This window comes from Trichechus manatus, unplaced genomic scaffold (assembly GCF_000243295.1).
Source record: "Trichechus manatus latirostris isolate Lorelei unplaced genomic scaffold, TriManLat1.0 scaffold00027, whole genome shotgun sequence".
Taxonomy (NCBI): domain Eukaryota; kingdom Metazoa; phylum Chordata; class Mammalia; order Sirenia; family Trichechidae; genus Trichechus; species Trichechus manatus.
The window spans coordinates 18,626,716-18,643,997 of NW_004443963.1; the positions used below are offsets into that span (position 1 = coordinate 18,626,716).

At 40.8% G+C, this 17,282-nt stretch overlaps 1 long non-coding RNA gene across 3 annotated transcripts in view; it reads left to right on the forward strand.

Annotated features, from left to right (window-relative positions):
- LOC111820124 (uncharacterized) overlaps window positions 1-17,282 on the forward strand; it is a 121,385-nt gene that overhangs the window by 95,096 nt on the left and 9,007 nt on the right. The window contains exon 4 of one of the 3 annotated variants that reach the window (XR_002823664.1): window positions 4,983-5,280. The exons of 1 other annotated variant lie outside the window; for it this stretch is intronic. This is a non-coding gene — a long non-coding RNA (uncharacterized LOC111820124). Of the gene's footprint in view, window positions 1-4,982; window positions 8,290-17,282 lie in introns of those variants that run through there. One more of the 3 variants, XR_002823662.1, reaches the window with a different exon arrangement.

Consider the following 17,282-nt stretch of genomic DNA (forward strand, 5'->3'; position numbering starts at 1 on the left):
CAGGCTGTTTTGACTACCATGGTGGTATAATAGGTTCTACAATCAGGTAGTGTGAGGCCTCCCACTTTGTTCTTCTTCTTGAGTAAGCTTTACTTATCCGGGGCCTCTTCCCTTTCCATATGAAGTTGGTAATTTGTTTCTCCATCTCATTAAAAAATGCCGGTGGAATTTGGATGGGGATTGCATTGTATCTGTAGATTGCTGTGGGTAGAATTGGCATTTTCACAATGTTGAGCCTTCCGATCCATGAGCAAGGTATGTTTTTCCAGTTATGCAGGTCTCTCTTGATTTCTTGCAGTAGTGTATTCTAGTTTTCATTGTATAGGTCTTTTATGTCTCTGGTTAGATTTATTCCTAAGTATTTTATCTTCTTGGGGGCTATTGTAAATGGTATTGATTCAGTGATTTCCTCTTCAGGGTTCTCTTTGTTGGTATTTGCTTTTTTTTTTTTGTTTTTTTACCTCGTTTTCTCCCTCCTTCTCTCCCTTCCTCTCATTAATTCAGCAAATATTTGTTGAGCACTGACTACGTGCCAGGAGCTGTGCTAGCAGCTGGCACACAGAGTTGCCCCATTGAACTGTCATCTTTCTTCTTTGTTTTCTTTTATTTTTTTAAATTCTTGGAGCTCCAAGCATTTTAAGTGGAGGCAGGAAGAAAGAATGTTAAATTTCAAATTTGCTTAGAACTGGCTTTCTTCCCCCTGTATGGTCACTAGAATGCAATTTTTGGGGGAAAATAAAGAAGGCAGTTTTGTATGACCTAATAGCGTTCTCAAAGAGAATTCTGCTATTTTGGTGAAAAGTTCTATTGTAAGTACCTAAGGAAGACAGGTCGACGGAGTTATTATTAATATAAAACTTCAGAATTCCTAAATATTTCATTTGCAGGCACAATTATTATTCTTATGTTTTTCCCAAGGACCACTTGAGGGAATTTACCTGCTGTGTATGTGAGAGAGGAAGCGACTAGAACTGATGTAGTTACACATGAATCTGTCTTTTTTTTGCCACACTTGTAGAAGTTAAATACAAAAATCTTCCATTATGTTTCTTAACGAGAACGGATTAGAATTCTTAATTTCAACCTCGCAACAATTTCTCATTTTAAATTTACTTTAATTTAGGTTACTATTCTAAATGAGTTGGTGTTAGTTTGCTAGTTGCAGTTATAGGCTTGGAATGTTTTATTTTTTAAGCAAAATCTAAAGCAAGTACAGTAAAAGTTGTTATAGAGCTGAGCAGTTCGTGATCTTATTCTCTGTAATTTTTTTTGCGTATTTAAATATTTTACAATAAAACAAATAAGGTTTGTTATTATTGTTCTTACTTGCTGTCAAGTCAGTTCCAACTCATGGTGACCCCATGCGTGCAGAGTAGAACTGCTCCATAGGGTTTTCAAGGCTGTGACCTTTTGGAAGCAGATCGCTAGGCCTGTCTTTCAAGGCGCTTCTAGGTGGTTTCAAACTGCCAACCTTTTCAGGTAGTAGTTAAGCACATAACTGTTTGTGCCACCCAGGAGCTCCTTAAATGATATCTAGGGTTTAAAAATTACAGGTTTAAATGTCTATATGTTTCTATTGCTTATTAGAAATGAAAAATAATTACTGAATCAGGAAGCCAGTATTTTAGCTATAATATTCTCTTCATTGTTATAAAAGGTAACTAGTAAAACTTAGTCTTTGTTTACAGAGAATAAAATGATTTATTTACTTAACAAAAAAGACAGTTAAATGAGATGATTTAAGCATAAAGAAACACGTTAGTCTTTGAATAATCTATTTTAATTGACAAAATAAATAATTGCAAAATCCATACTCCATATTAAATGCTTATTTAATCAAGTAAACTGTCACACAGGAGTACTCCAGGGCTATGGTGATTTATTTATTTTTGTTTTGGTAGAAGATGCAGAGAAAAAGGGTTCAGACACCTTTTAATAAAGTCTTTGCATTATCAAGTTTAAGGTATCTCTACCCTCACCTGGCTCTAATTTAGCAAATTATAACAAGGTTTCATGTATTTTGATATTTTAAGGGCAGACTGGGAAAGAAACCATGTAGGACAGGTATTTTTCCTATTTGTTTACATAGCTAGTAAGCAACATGATTTGGATTGGAGTCCAGATCAGTCTTAATCCAAAGGCCATGCTAAGTTCAATACTCCAACCTAAAGAAGTTATATGGCAGAGTAATCAACTCTGTTTACCTATATCAGAGATGCTTCCTTGAAGAGTCACCTGGGTATAGAAGAATGTGTAAGAGGAGGAGGGAGAGAGTGCATCACACATGTGCAGAGTCATACAGTTCCCTCAAGAAGGGATGGTTGGAGCATTGGGATATGTGGGTGAGCCTATGGGCCATGAGGTTAGAGACGGAATCCTGCAGGTGTACAGGCAATAGAGAGCTATTGAAGGGTTTTAAGCAGAGGAGAAAGCTGGTCTCATATGTGTTTTAGACAGATCATTCTGGCAGCAGTGTGAAGAAATGATTGCAGTGTTTAAAATGGAGACGGGGAGGCCAGTTAGGAATCTCCTCAAGAGAAATGAGGAAGACTTGAGACAAGGCAATAACAGCAGGTCTGAAGAGGGGCAGACTAACAGGAGAAATGTTCAGGGAAAGTAGGATGGGAGCATTGAAGATAAATCCTGAGTTTTTATCTTGAAAGAGTAGGTTGAAAGATACCATGCAATGTAGGAGATGGAGCAAGATACTGGTTATAGTTGTTGGTACTGTTGTTGTTTTTCACTGGTATGGAGGGTTTGGATTTTGAAAGATTGAAGGACCTGCAGGCATCCCAGATGAAGATACGTAGTAGACATTTTAGAGCTCAGTAGAGAGAGAAAGAGGGCCCAGTGACGCAGTGGTTAAGAGCCCAGCTGCTAACCAAAACGTCGGCAGTTCTAATCCACCAGCTGTTCCTTGGAAACCCTATGGGGCAGTTCTACTCTCTCCTCCTGTAAGGTCGCTATGAGTCCTAGCTGACTTGATGGCAACGGGTTTGTTTTTTTTTATTGAGAGAGAGAAGACACCAAGGTATAGAGTTGGGTGCTGTCAGCGTACAGGAGTAGATGGGCCCGGGAAATGAGAAAAGGCCCAGGTATAGAACCATAGGAACTATTTCAGGCTATGTCTCAAAACTTTAGTATCCATAGCAGTTGCCTTTGGTGTTTTCATTTTTTTTTATAGTTTTACTGAGAGATATTTTACATATTGTAAAATTTACCCATCTAAAGTGTACAATTCAAGTATATTCACAGCTGTGCAGACAGCGCCACAATCTAATTGTAGAACATTTTCATTATCCCAAAAGGAAACCCCATACTCATTAGCAGTCACTCCCCATATCTCTCTCCCCTCATACATTGTTGGTGGGAATATAAAATGGTGCAGCTGCTTTGGAAAACAATTTAGCAGTTTTTCAAAAAAGTTAAACATAGAATTACCATGTGACCCAGCACTTCCATTCCTAGGTATATACCTAAGAGAATTGAAAACATGTCCACACGAAAACTTATACACAGATATTTCTGGCAACATTATTCATAATAGCCAGAAGGTAGAAACAACCCAAACATCTATCAGCTAATGAATGGATAAACAAAATATGGTCTATTCACACAGTGGAATAGTATTCAGCTATAAACAGGGTGAAAAGTACTGTAAAAATGATGTTTCAGCAGTGTCTGACCTCCTCTAACTTCACAAGGAGGAAAGAAAATTAAGATCAGCAGCCCAAGGCTGATTCCTGTGAGGCAGAGGTCAGACATGCCTCCTCTCTCTGCCATCTTTACCAACTTTCACACCAGCTGTTCCCCCTGCCCCCAGCACTCTCTGCGTCTCTGCTGGGTTCGATAATTTGTTGCAGTGGTCACACAGAACTCACAGACCATACTGACAATTATGGAGTTCATTAGGGAAGTAACAGGTTACAACTCAGGTTCAGGAATGCTTAAGATAGGGTTCTTCCATCAGGACAGCCTCTTCTTAGCTGTGCCGTCAGGCACGCCTGTCTTTGGCCCCTTGGCCTCTGCCCTGCTCAGGCAAGTGTTACAAAGCTCTTTTAGCTCTTCGGATAAGTGCTGAGGGGCACCCCACTCCATCAGTAAGCTTCAGCCGAAGGCACTCAGCCCTAGCTCCATGGGTTGGCAAACCTAGCTCCACCAAGTGCCCAGAGGCACCCTACTCAGCCAGCAGTCTCCTTTGTGAAGGCACTCGGCTTTCTTGCTCCATAGGCTAGGAGTCCTACCACACTGTCTCCTGCCGGTGTCCTGGTTCTACTGCCTCTGCTACTGCCATTTCACTGCCGATGCTTCTTGCTATCTTGCCACTTCTGGTGTTACAGCAGTCTCTCTCTCTGTCTCTCTCTTTCTGAGTCTCCTGGTTCCAGGAGCTTCTTAGCACAGGAATCCTGGGTCCAAAGGACACGCTCTACTCTTGGCTTTTCTTCCCTGGTGGTAGTGAGATCCTCCTCCTGCTCTGGAACTGGCTCTCTTTTTAAGCCTAGTGGCATAGCAAAACTAACCAGTCGTCTTGGTGGGCCACAGTTACCTTATTTGCGCAGTCCCACCCAATCACTTTGGTGAGAGTTACAAGACCATGGAGAGAGACCACACAAAAGTGATCCCTCACATCGCAAGTACCAATACATGCTACAACATGGTGAATCTCAAAAACATTATACTAAGTGTAAGAAGACAGAAATAAGATGCCACATATTGTATAATTCCATTTGTATATGCAGTGTCTAAAATAGGCAAATCTATAGAGACAGAAAGTATATTAGTGGTTGTGTAGGTCTGAGGAGAAGAGAGGGAAAGGAGGGCAGAAAAGAGAGTGACTTCCTTTCAGGATGATGAAAATGTTCTAAAATGAGTGATAGTTGCACAACTCAGTAAATATATTAAAAAAGCATTAGATTGTACATTTTAAACAGGTGCTCTTTATGGTATGTAACTTGTATCTCAAAACTGTTTTTAAAAAATAGGCGAAAGATTTGAACAAACACTTCAGAGAATCGATGACAAAGAGGCTTGTGAAAAGATGCTCAACACGAGTGCAAGTAAAACCACAATGAGATAAACGATCCTCAACACGAGTGCAAGTAAAACCACCATGAGATGAACCTATCAGAGATACTCATCTAGTAGAATGGCTAAAATTAAAAAGACTTACCGTACCAAGTATTGATGAGGGTGTGGGATAACCGGAACTCTCATACATTGCTGGTAGGGATGTAAAATGCTTCAACCACTATGAAAACATTTGGACTGTTTCTTAAAAAGGTAAACATGTACCTACCATACCATACAACTCTTTCACCCCTAGGTATTTACCCAATAGAAAAGAAAGCATATGTTCATACAGAAACTTTTAAATGAATGTTTATAGCAGCTTTATCTGCAAAAGCCAAAATCTGGAAACAACCCAAACATCCATCATCAGGTGAATGGACAAACAAATTATGGCATGCTTAAAAAAAAAAAAAAGTTGCTGTTGAGTCGATTCCGACTCATGGTGACCCCATGCCCACGTGTGGCAGAGTACAACTTTGTTCCATAAGATTTTCAATGACTGATTTTTCAGAAGTAGATCACCAAGATTTTCTTCCCAGTCACCTCCGGATAGACTTGAGCCTCCAACCTCTTGGTTGGCAGCCGAGCACATTAGTGGTTTGTACCACCCAGGGACTCAGTTGATGCACTCGAAATCGACATGACAGCGTATAGCAACAACAGTCTTAACGGAAGCAGATCGCCAGCTCTTTCATACTTAGCAGAGTGGGTTCAAATCACCAACATTTCCGTTAGCACCGGAGCATTTAACCTTTTGCGCCACCAGGGCTCCGTCCTTATCACCCTACAGGAAGCTGAAGACTCAGTAAACTCTCCCTAGTTAACTTCTCCACATACAAAAATAGCTTTCAATAGCATTTTAGGGCTTCACTCTTGAATGTCAGTGGATAGCCATGGATGAGCAGACATTTGATGAAAACCTGTGAATGAAAGATACTGACCAAACCAAAGATAAAGAAGAACTTGGAGAAAACAGAGGCACTGCAGGGAGCAAAAGAAAATTAAAACAAATGAATAAAAACGCTGTAGAGCCTTGGAGAGAAGAGAAGATACTGCAATCATAGAACAATAATAATAAACAAAAAAAACCAAACCGGTTGCCATTGAGTCAATTCCAACTCATAGCGAACCTATAGGACAGAATAGAACATCCCCATAGGGTTTCCAAGGAGCAGTTGGTAGATTCGAACTGCCGACCTTTTGGTTAGCAGCTGAGCTCTTACCCATTGCACCACCAGGGCTCCAGAACAATAATAGGAGACTATAAAAAACAGATTATTCAGAGAACCACAAAGAGCTCTTAAAAATTAAATTATAATGGTAGAAATAAAACATTTATTAGAAGTATTGCAATATAAAGTTGAGATAATCTTCTGTTGTTGTTGTGTGCTGTCGATTCCAACTCATAGTGACCTTATAGGACAGAGTGGAACTGCCCCATGGGGTCTCCAAGGCTGTAATCTTTACAGGGACAGGTTGCTAGGTCTTTTCTCCTGCGGAGCTTCTGGGTAGGTTCAAACCACTAACCTTTCTGTTAGCCAAGTGCTTAACCATTACACCACAAGAGCTCCTATGATAATCTCCTAAGAAGTAAAATAAAAGAGATAAAAATGGAGAGACAAAGAAGAAAATTAGTGGATCAATCCCAGAGATTCAACACTGAATAACAGGAGAGCAAAGAAATTTGAGGGGAAGAAATTATCAAGTAAATGATTTAAAAAATGTCCCAGACCTGAAGAACCCGAGTTTCCTAATTGCAGATACCTATCCAGTACCCAGTTCAGTAAGTGAAAAAAGAACCATATTTAGTGGTTTGCATTTTGATAAAACTAAGGAGAAATAGAGGATCCTAAAAGTCTCCAGAGAGAAGAAATGGGTCCTATCCAGAAGTTTAGGACTTAAGCAATGTTTTTGAACTCCTATGTAGTAACTTTGGGAGCTAGAAGACAATGGAGCAAAATTTGGAGGGAAAAATGTTTACTAACTTGAAGTTCTATATTCAGTCATGTGTATGAGTAAAAAAAAAATCTATATGTCAATTATGTGTGCGAGTAAAATAAAGTCATGGAAGGTCTTCAGAGATTCACCTTCCATATACCTTTTATCAGGATAACATACTAGTTGCCATTGGGTTGATTCCAACTCATGGCAACCCCACGAGTGTCAGAGTAGAACTGTGCTCCATAGAGTTTTCAGTGGCTGATTTTTCAGCAGTAGATTGCCGAGCCTGACTTCCGAGGTGCCTCTGGGTGGACTTGAATCACCAGCCTTTTGGTTAACAGCTAAACACCTTAACTGTTTGTACTACTCAGGGATTCCTTAATCAGGAAGTCACGGAATATATGCTACACCTAGACCAGGGAGTAAGCCATAGAAGGAGAAGACGTAGGATCCAGAAAACAGAGGCTCCAACATATGAGAATGAGGAGGGAATTCCAGAGATGAAAGGGAATAGACATCCCTGGCAAGATGTAAGCTGTTTAGCAGCCTAGAGAGCAAATAAACCAGACTGGAACAAGAGAAAACCCCTGAGGAATGTCTCTAACAGGAATGAAAGTGATAGATTATCTGAAGTGTTTAAACTTATTAAGAGGAGATTTACAGTTCTGTTGGAGAGTTGGAGGATGAATTAATGAAAAATACATAAATACTGGTGTTACGTGCCATTGAGTCGATTCCGACTCATAGCAACCCTATGCACAACAGAACAAAACACTGGCTGGTACTGTGCCATCCTTGAAATCGAATACTAAGCCCCTGCTCTCCCTCCCCCGCCGCCAAAAAAAAAGAAAGAAGAGGAATAGCAATTATTAGTTCCAGGGAAAACCAAAAATTGTACAAGAAAGGAAATTTAATTACAGTATTGCATGATTTAGCTGTATGTATTATTTACTTAGTAATAACTGTTAGCACTCAATATTGATTTGAACAGAAATGGTGACTTAGTGGGAGAATGGGGGAAGGCAAGTAGGGGTGTGTGTGGGGGTTTGGGGACACAGCAATGAGCGGTGCTGTTTTTGTTTATAAGCCTTGTAGTAGTGTTTGACTTTTAAAATCATGTGTGTGTATTACTTCAATAAAAAAATTTTAAATGTTTTTATCAGATCAGCAATGAGAACACAGAAGTAGTAGGGTGTAGTTTGGTCTTTTAAGAACATGGATAGTAGAAGACAGTAGATAAGAATTATCTTAGGTGAAGGGAAGGACAGCACACACTACAGGGGAAGTCAGCACAACTGGACTAAACCAAAGCTAAGAAGTTTCCTGAATACAGTCAAACACTTTGAGGGACAGAGTAGCAAGGGTAGGTGTCTGGGGACCATGCTTTCAGGGGACATCTAGGTCAACTGGCATAACAAAGCTTATTAAGAAAATGTTCTGTATCCTACTTTGGTGAGTGGCGTCTGGGGTCTTAAAATCTTGCAAGGGGCCATCTAAGATGCATCAATTGGTCCCAACTACCTGGAGTAAAGGAGAATGAAGAACACCAAAGACACAAGGAAAGTATTAGCTCAAGAGACAGAAAGGGCCGCATAAACCATAGACTTCATCAGCCTGAGACCAGAAGAACTAGATGGTGCCTAGCTACCACCAATGACCACCCTGACAGGGAACACAACAGAGAGTCCCTGATGGAGCAGGAGAAAGGTGGGGTGTGGAACTCAAATTCTAGTAAGAAGGCCAGACTTAATGGTCTGACTGAGACTGGAGAAACCCCGGAAAGCACGGCCCCCGGATTCTCTATCAGCCCAGAAATGAAACAATTTCCAAGGCCAACTCTTCAGACAGGGATTGGACTGGACTGTGGGACATAAAGTGATACTCATGAGGAGTGTGCCTCTTAGCTCAAGTAGATACAAGAGACTAAACAGGCAGCTTCTGTCTGGAGGTGAGATGGGAAGGCAGAGAGGGTTAGGAGCTGGTTGAATGGACACGGGAAATCAAGTGGAAAGGAGGAGTGTGCTGTCACAGTATGGGGAGAGCAATTAGGGTCACAAAACAATGTATGTATAATTTTTTGTATGGGAGACTAACTTGAAATGTAAACTTCATTTAAACTACAACAATAAACAAAAAAAAGAACATGGAAAGTAGAGAGAAGGATAAAAACAGGAGGATATTTGGGGATGGTCACAGAGCCAAAAATCATTTTTTAGAATAAGAGAGACTGCAAAATATTTGTAGGGTGAGGGAATGGATTTACTGGAAAGGGAGAAAGAATAGGTGCAAGAGAAAGGATTGCTTAACATAGTATGGTCCCAGAGGAGGTGATGTCGTATAGGTCATGTGTTTAGAAGACAAGTGATGAGGTCAGCCTAGCAAAATAGTAAAAAAGGGGAAAAAATGGGTGAAGATGCAGGTTAATAAAACAGCCATGAGGAGGAAAAATGAGGGGCTTTATGTGACATAGGCTGTCAGTATAATCTTAGGCACTGTTATCTTTAGAAAGTAGAGACAAGGGAGGATGCCTAATGGGTGGATTTGGAGTCTTTGAGAGCAGAAAAGGTACAGAATAAATGAGTGAAGATGTGCTGTATATAGTACATCAAACATTCAATCATTCAACCCAGTGCTGACCACATAAATGGTATCAGAAAGTGTGTTGGGTGAATGAATGACCAACAAGGAGGGCTGCCTTAGAGTCTGGGATAAAGATACACAAAGAGAACATTGTTTCTCTCCCAGGCTCCCCACAGTGGGGGAAATAGGTGAACAAAGGGTCACAGCTGCATGCTAAGTGTTACAGGTTAAATGTGAATGAGACACCTTGGGAGGGTCAGAGGAGGAAGTGCTTGAAGATGTCAGAAAATGCTTCCTAGAAAAGTAACTTTTGAACGGGTCTTTGAAGGATGAATGGAAGTTCAGGGGAAAGACGGTGAAGAAGGGCCTCCCAGGCAGAGGTACTGAAATGTGAGCAAGAAGGGGAAGTTCATCACGTCATTTGTAAAGGAACCAGTTCTGTAACTTTCTGCGGCTATGTTCTGGAGTATGGGAGCAGAAGAGAAAAAGGTGTGGGGGACTGGCAAGGCAGGAATGTCCTCAGAACAAGTGGGGTGGTGAGTAAATATAGGACATTGAGGAGAAAATCGTTGAGACGCCCGTCCATGAAGCCCAGGCAGGTAAGGATCTGCATGGACCCTGAGGAAAGAGAACCTTCAAAGTAGAAGTTACAAGATAGGACTCCTAAGAATAATGACAAGTCCTGGAAACATAACGTGGGTGAATCTGGAGGACATTATGCTGAGTAAAATAAGTTGATCACTAAAGGGCAAATATTGTATGATCGCACTTTTATAAGAAGACAAGAATAGATATTTATACAGAGACCAGCACTCATTGGTGGTTACCAGAGGTGGATAGGGGAGGGAAAGAGGGGGAAGCACTCTCGAGATAGTAGGTACTTGTTATTTTTGGTGATGAGAAAGGTAGCATTGAATGTGGGTGAAGTGCACACAGCTTGACCAAGGTAAATGACATCACTAAGAAGTGCTCAAGAGAAAAGAACATTTTTGGTAAAGGATATGACATAACTAACTTTGCAACAATACCAAAAAAATATGTGTGTTTACACAAATATGTATATAGCCATGTATGTGTATGGATATGAATATGTGCATACATATGTGTGTACAGATAGATGTATTTATAGGTGCAAGTACATACAGGTATGTGTGTGCATGCATGTTACAGATACTTCTTAGACATAACCAAACAGTTTTCGAGATTGGTTTTCCAGGTTTGAAGGCTTAGGACCATAGTCTCATGGGACAACTCGGTTAATTGGCATAATATAGTTTATAAAGTGTATGTTCTACATCCCAATGTGGTGAGTAGTGCCTGGAGTCTTTAAAGCTTGTGAGCAGTCATCTGAGATACAACTATTGGTCTCAACTCATCCGGAACAAAAAAGAAAGAAGGAAACAAAGACCCAGAGAAGAAAGTAGTCTACTATTAGTCCTCTAATAGTTTACACGATCCACGGCCTCATCTACCCTGAGACCAGAAGAACTAGATAGTGCCACTACTGACCATTCTGAACAGGGCCACAATAGATGATGAATCCTCATAGAACAGGAGAAGGATGTGGAACAGAATTCAAATTCTTAAAAAAGTCCAGACTTACTGGACTGGTTGAGCCTAGAGGACTCCCTGAGACTATCACCCTGAAATACTCTTTAAACCTTAAACCAAATTTACCTCTTGGGGTCACCTTTTTAGCTAAATAACAGGTTGGCTCATAAAATAAAGAATATCACCTGTGAATAGTGAGCCCCTTTAAAAAATCATCTATATGAGACCAAATGGTCAAAAATTGCTGTAAAGCCAAGATGAAAAGGCATGGGGACGGGGAAACTAGAGTACGGCAAATGGTACAGCCAGAACAGAATGAATGAGAATGATGACACATTGTGAAAAATGTAACCACTATCACTGAATAACTTGTATGGAAATTGTTAAATGGGAACTAATTTGCTGTAAACTTTCTCCTTAAACACAATAAAATATTATTTAAAAGAAAAAAGAGAAAGGACTTGTTACAGGTTCAAGCGTTGAAGGAGGTGGTCAGAGTCAGAGTTCAGAATTCAGGTACCTGGTGCGGAGCCCTGGTGGTGCAGTGGTTAAGTGCTTGGCTGCTAACAGAAAGGTTGGAGGTTTGAACCCACCAGCCGCTCTTCAGGAGAAAGATGTGGCAGTATGCTTCCGTAAAGATTATAGCCTTGGAAACCCTCTAGGGCAGTTCTGCTCTGTCCTGTAGGGTTGCTGTGAGTCACAATCAACAACTGGTAATTGGTTTGGTGTGGAGCAAGACAGATTGATGTTGAGGCCCAGAGGGCATCCTGCCCATTTCCTGGTTGAAGTAGGAAGGAAACAGGTATCCTGTCTAGGAGAGGTCTGGAGAATATCCAGTTCCTTTAGGCTGAGTTAAGTGCCCTCCCTTCCTGCCCACTTTCATTGCTTTCTCATACTCTGTTGTAATTTGCCAGTTTTGTTTGTTTTTCTGTAAGCTTTCTGGGGGTAGAAACTGTCTTTTTCACCATTACCTCAACATAGCACCTGTGGTGTATTATGTACTCAGTCAGTATTTGTTGAAGGAATGGATGGTAGTGGAAGAGAGAGGAGGATATGGTGTTCTAAGTTTCATGAAACTCCTGAAATGAGGTCAAGGAAGGAATCGTATCATCAGATTAAGTCAAAAAGTGTTCACGAAATTGTAGAAAGGAGAACTAAGGATGGGAAGGAGCCAGAAGTGAACTTGTGAAAACAGGAAGCAGCAGTAAGGAACGGTGATCTTCCTGGCCCATTTTTATTGCTTTCCGAGTCAATGGAGAGTGGGAAAAGGAATGAACCCTAGTGAAGCAGATTGTCTCTTCAGGGAGAAGCATTTAAATTGACACTTAAAGAAATGGATACAAATTTTAAGTGTTTGTAGGAGAGGGGTGGGGTGTGGAAGACCAGGGCCACAAGAGGGAACATTATATGTTAGGGTACAGGGGGTTGAGGAGCTTGGTGTGTGCACCACCAGGAATTCACAGTGAAGGAGCCCCCTCCCAACAGTGGCAGATAAAGCTGATTGGATCGCTCAGGCAAATGAGCTGAACTTTGTCCGTCACAGTAGGTGATTATAGTGCCATTGAAGAATTTTGAGCAGGGAAGTGATTTGATCAGATGTACGTTCTGCATTTTACAAAGTCCACTGCTCAGTAAGTGGTGTAGAGGATGGATTGAAAAGGGGTTCTTGGAGACTGGTTGGATGCGGGATTAAGGGAGGAAGATGGGAGGACGTAAGATTATAGGTATCCTGTTTGGAGATCTTAGTGAATGGTGGTACTATCCACAGAGATAGGGAATATAAAAAGCAGAGGAAATTTGGGGACTCAGGTGACGTTTCATTTTGGACCTGCTGGGCCATACACAAGGAGAAGACTAGTATACAAAGCATGAGGCTGGAGTTACATATTTGGGAATCAGTGTAGAAGAGGTTGTTGGAGCTCTGGGCTTTTCTGTTATTACTTCCTGTCGTTATTGTGGTTAATTAGAAATTGATTATAGATAAATTCATTTTTTTAAACCAGTAAGCAGAGGCTAAAGTCTGCAATTTAGAGCTCTTTAATTGGAGAGGATTTTTAAAGATTAAGGATCAAGAAAATGTAATAATGTAAATAAGTGGGATAATAGTCATTCTTGTCTTTGAGAAAGTAGTTTAGGCCTGAAGTTCAAAGGAACTTAATAAATTTAAACAATTTACTATTTTTTTCCTACATAAACAATATTTGTATAGCTAAAAGTGCATAAATACGCAGCTCAATGATTTTTTTTAACATATGTGTGCACTCTCGTTACCTCCACCCAGATCAAAGATATAGATCATCCCTAGCTCCTTAGAAGGTTTCTTCTGCAACAATGTCACCTCCACCACCACGCCCCCGTACCTTTTTGTTTTTGCTTCTGGAGGTTTTAAGAGGAAGTGTAAATTCAGGATGGGAGAATCCTCCCTCTCCATAGGCAAAACCCTATATGCTGCAGAATCAGGAAGTCCGTAAGAGCAGAAAAAAAAAGTCAAAACCTGGTTTGAATTTCACAGTATGCATCCTGTGTGTCTTTGTTATTCTTGTTTACCCTTCCCCCATGTCTATCTGGTGAGGTCCACGTGTATAGTCACCGTTTATGTTGTTGAAAAAAGGTACTTGCAATGAATAAGTCGTTGGTCTTGCAAATTTCTATCATACTGTCTTAATCATCTAGTGCTGCTGTAACAGAAATACCACAAGTGGATGGCTTTAACAAAGAAGTTTATGTCTTCACAGTAAAGTAGGCTAAAAGTCCCAGTTCAGGGCGTAGCTACAGGGGAAGGCTTTCTCTCTCTGTTGGCCTTCTCATCAATGTTCCCCCCAGACTAGGAGCTTCTTTGCGCAGGGACCCCAGGTCCAAAGGACGTGCTCTGCTCCCGGCACTGCTTTCTTGGTGGAATGAAGTCCCCCTGTCTCTCTGCTCACTTCTCTCTTTTATATCTCAAGAGATTGCCTCAGAACACAATCCAGTCTTGCAGATTGAGTCCTGCCTTACTGACACAACTGCCTCCCATCCTTCCTCATTAACATCATAGAGGCAGGATTTACAATATACAGGAAAATCACACAATACTGGGAATCACAGCCCAGCCAAATTGATACACACATTTTCTGGGAGGACAAAGTTCAATCCAAGACATACCAGTTTTCTTTTTTTAATACAAAGAAAGTAAACCTCTCTATTTTCCTGTCCTTTTTCAAACTTAACCCATTGCCCATTTCTGTCGAGTCAGTTCCAACTCATAATGTTACTGGGGTCTCAGGTCCTTGCTCAGCACAGCTATAGAGACACAAAACGGGTGAAAGTGAAAGAAGCTTCATTTGGTTAGCCAAGCAAAGGAGCACACCGGGACTTGTGTTACAAAGATGAGTCCCTGAACAATGGCTGAAACAGTTTTTATTAGGGGCAAGAACCAAGGAAGGATACTGGTGGGAAGGAGCCAGGTCCTTGATTGGTCTAGCCTGAAAAGGCGTTCCGGATGGTTCCATTGTCTGCGCTTGCTCAATCCAAAAGTGGAGGGTCTCTCAAACTGGATCTTAGGCTCAGACACTTTAGCTTCTGAAAGTCTTCCCCCCGTCTTGGGCCACTAAAGTTTTGTTCTGTCTGGTGGTAGAAAAGTTCCGGGGTCACCTGGAGGATGGGGTTGATGGTTCTGCGCATGTCAGGCAGGCCAGATTTGGTCTTAACTGGTTCTGTGGTCTGCGACCCCAGCCTCATTTTTCTTATCTTGGGCAGGAGGTTGGCCGATTGCCTAAAAAACATTGGGAGAAACCAGTTAGAAGGGGAGGAGGCTTATGCTACTCTACTTAAAAGTTTGGGGTTGGTAATGGTGCCCAGAGGCTATTGGCCTCAATAGCAACCCTATAGGACAGAGTAGAAAGTCCCCATAGCGTTTCCAAGGCTATATATCTTTACAGAAGCAGAGTGCCACATCTTTCTCTCCTGGAGTTAGCAGCTGAATGCCTTAACCACTGTGCCACCAGGGCCTCTGTTTTGAAACTTAGCCTCTCTCATAGGAGTCCCTGGATGGCACAAACCAAAAGGTTGGAGGTTCAAGTCCACCCAGAGGAGCCTCGGGAGAAAGACCTGACAATCTACTTCTGAAAAATTAGCTATTGGAAAGCCCTTTGGGGCATAGCTCTACTGTGACACACAGACCGGGTCTCCGTGAGTTGGAATCAATTCAACTGTTTTTTTTTAAAAGCCTTTCTAATATTTTCCCATTGTCTTAAGTTATCTAATGCTGCTATAACAGAAATATCACAAGCAGATGGCTTTAACAAACAGAAATTCATTCTTTCATAGTCTAGGAGGCTAGAAATCCGAATTCAGGGCGCCAGCTCTCGTGGAATGCTTTCTCTCTCTGTCAGTCCTGGGGGAAAGTCCTTGTCATCAACCTTTCCCTGGTCTAGGAACTTCTCAGTGCAGGGACCCAGGGTCCAAATGACACACTACCCCAGCACTTCTTTGTTGATGGCCTGAGGTCCCTCTCCTCTCTGGAAACTGGCTCCAGGAAAAACCTAATCCTGTAGATTGAGTTCTGCCTCATTAACATAACTGCCTGTAATCCTGCCTCATTAACATCATAGAGGTTAGGATTTACAACACATAGGGTAATCACATCAGATCACAAAATGGTGGACAGTCACCAATACTGGGAATCATGGTCTAGCCAAGTAGGTACAATTTTACTGGGGCACAATTCAATCCATAACACCCATCATCTCTAATATTTCTGCGAAACTGAGACTGCTAGGAGGATGGCAGAGCTGAAAAACCTTTCGTTTTATTTGAGTTTCATTATGGTGTGTATTTATGTTACTGTTGTCTGTCTTCTAGATTACTGGGTCCTATAAGAAATGAACTGTGTTTTTTCTAAACTGGGAATAGTCCCACCTGTTTCCTTGAATACATCTGTTTGATTTTTAAAATTATACCTTTTGGGGGAGTTTTCAAAAGACTAATAGACCATCCTGTTTATAGAGGTAACTCTGTCACTTTCTTTATTGACCAATAAACCATCTCGAACAGTACAATGCTCCTTTTTTTTTCCCTTTAAAATTTGTATTAAGAAGTCATATATATGAGAAAATAAAAAATATATACAGTTAAAATAATAATTATGAAACAAACACCATATACCTGCTACGTAGATCAAGAAATATAACATAATGTACCTCATTATGTGCCTCTCCTGATAGAATCCTCATCCTTCCTTCCTAAAGTAATCACTAGACTAAATTTTATATTAGTCGTTGCCTTTTCTTCATAGTTAAAAAGTATGTATGTGTTTTTAAAACTATACACACACATACACACGGCTACATATGTTTATAATTATATACATACGTGCATATAAAATATATACATGTTTTATAAATATATACATATGTTTTGTAAATATATACATATTTATAAATGTTGTTACAAACTGTCGAGTCCGTTCCTTCTCATAGCAACACCACGTACAACAGAACGAAATACTGCCCGGTCCTGTGCCGTCCTCACAATCATTATTATGCTTGAGCCCATTGTTGAAGCCACTGTATCAGTCCGTCTCGTTGAGGGTCTTCCTCTTTTTCGCTGACCCTCTACTTTACCAAGCGTGATGTCCTTCTCCAGGGATTGATCCCTCTTGATAACATGTCCAAAGTATGTGAGATGTAGTCTTGCCATTCTTGCTTCTAAGGAGCATTCTGGCTGTACTTCTTCCAAGACAGATTTGTTCATACTTTTGCAGTCCATGGTATATTCAGTATTCTCTGCCAACACCATAATTCAAAGGCACAGTTCTTCTTTGGTCTTCCTTATTCATTGTCCAGCTTTCACATACATATTAGGCAATTGAAAACACCAAGGCTTGGGCAAGGCACACATTAGTCTTCAGGATTACATTTTTGTTTGTTAACAATTTAAAGAGGTATTTTGCAGCAGATTTGCTCAATGCAATGTGTCTTTTGATTTCTTGACTGCTGCTTCCATGGGCACTGATTATGGATCCAAGTAAAATGAAATCCCAGACAACTTCAATCTTTTCTCCATTTATCATGATACTGCTCTTGGTTCAGTTGTGAGGATTTTTGTTTTCTTTATGTTGAGGTGTAATCCATACTGAAGGCTGTGGTCTTTGATCTTCATCA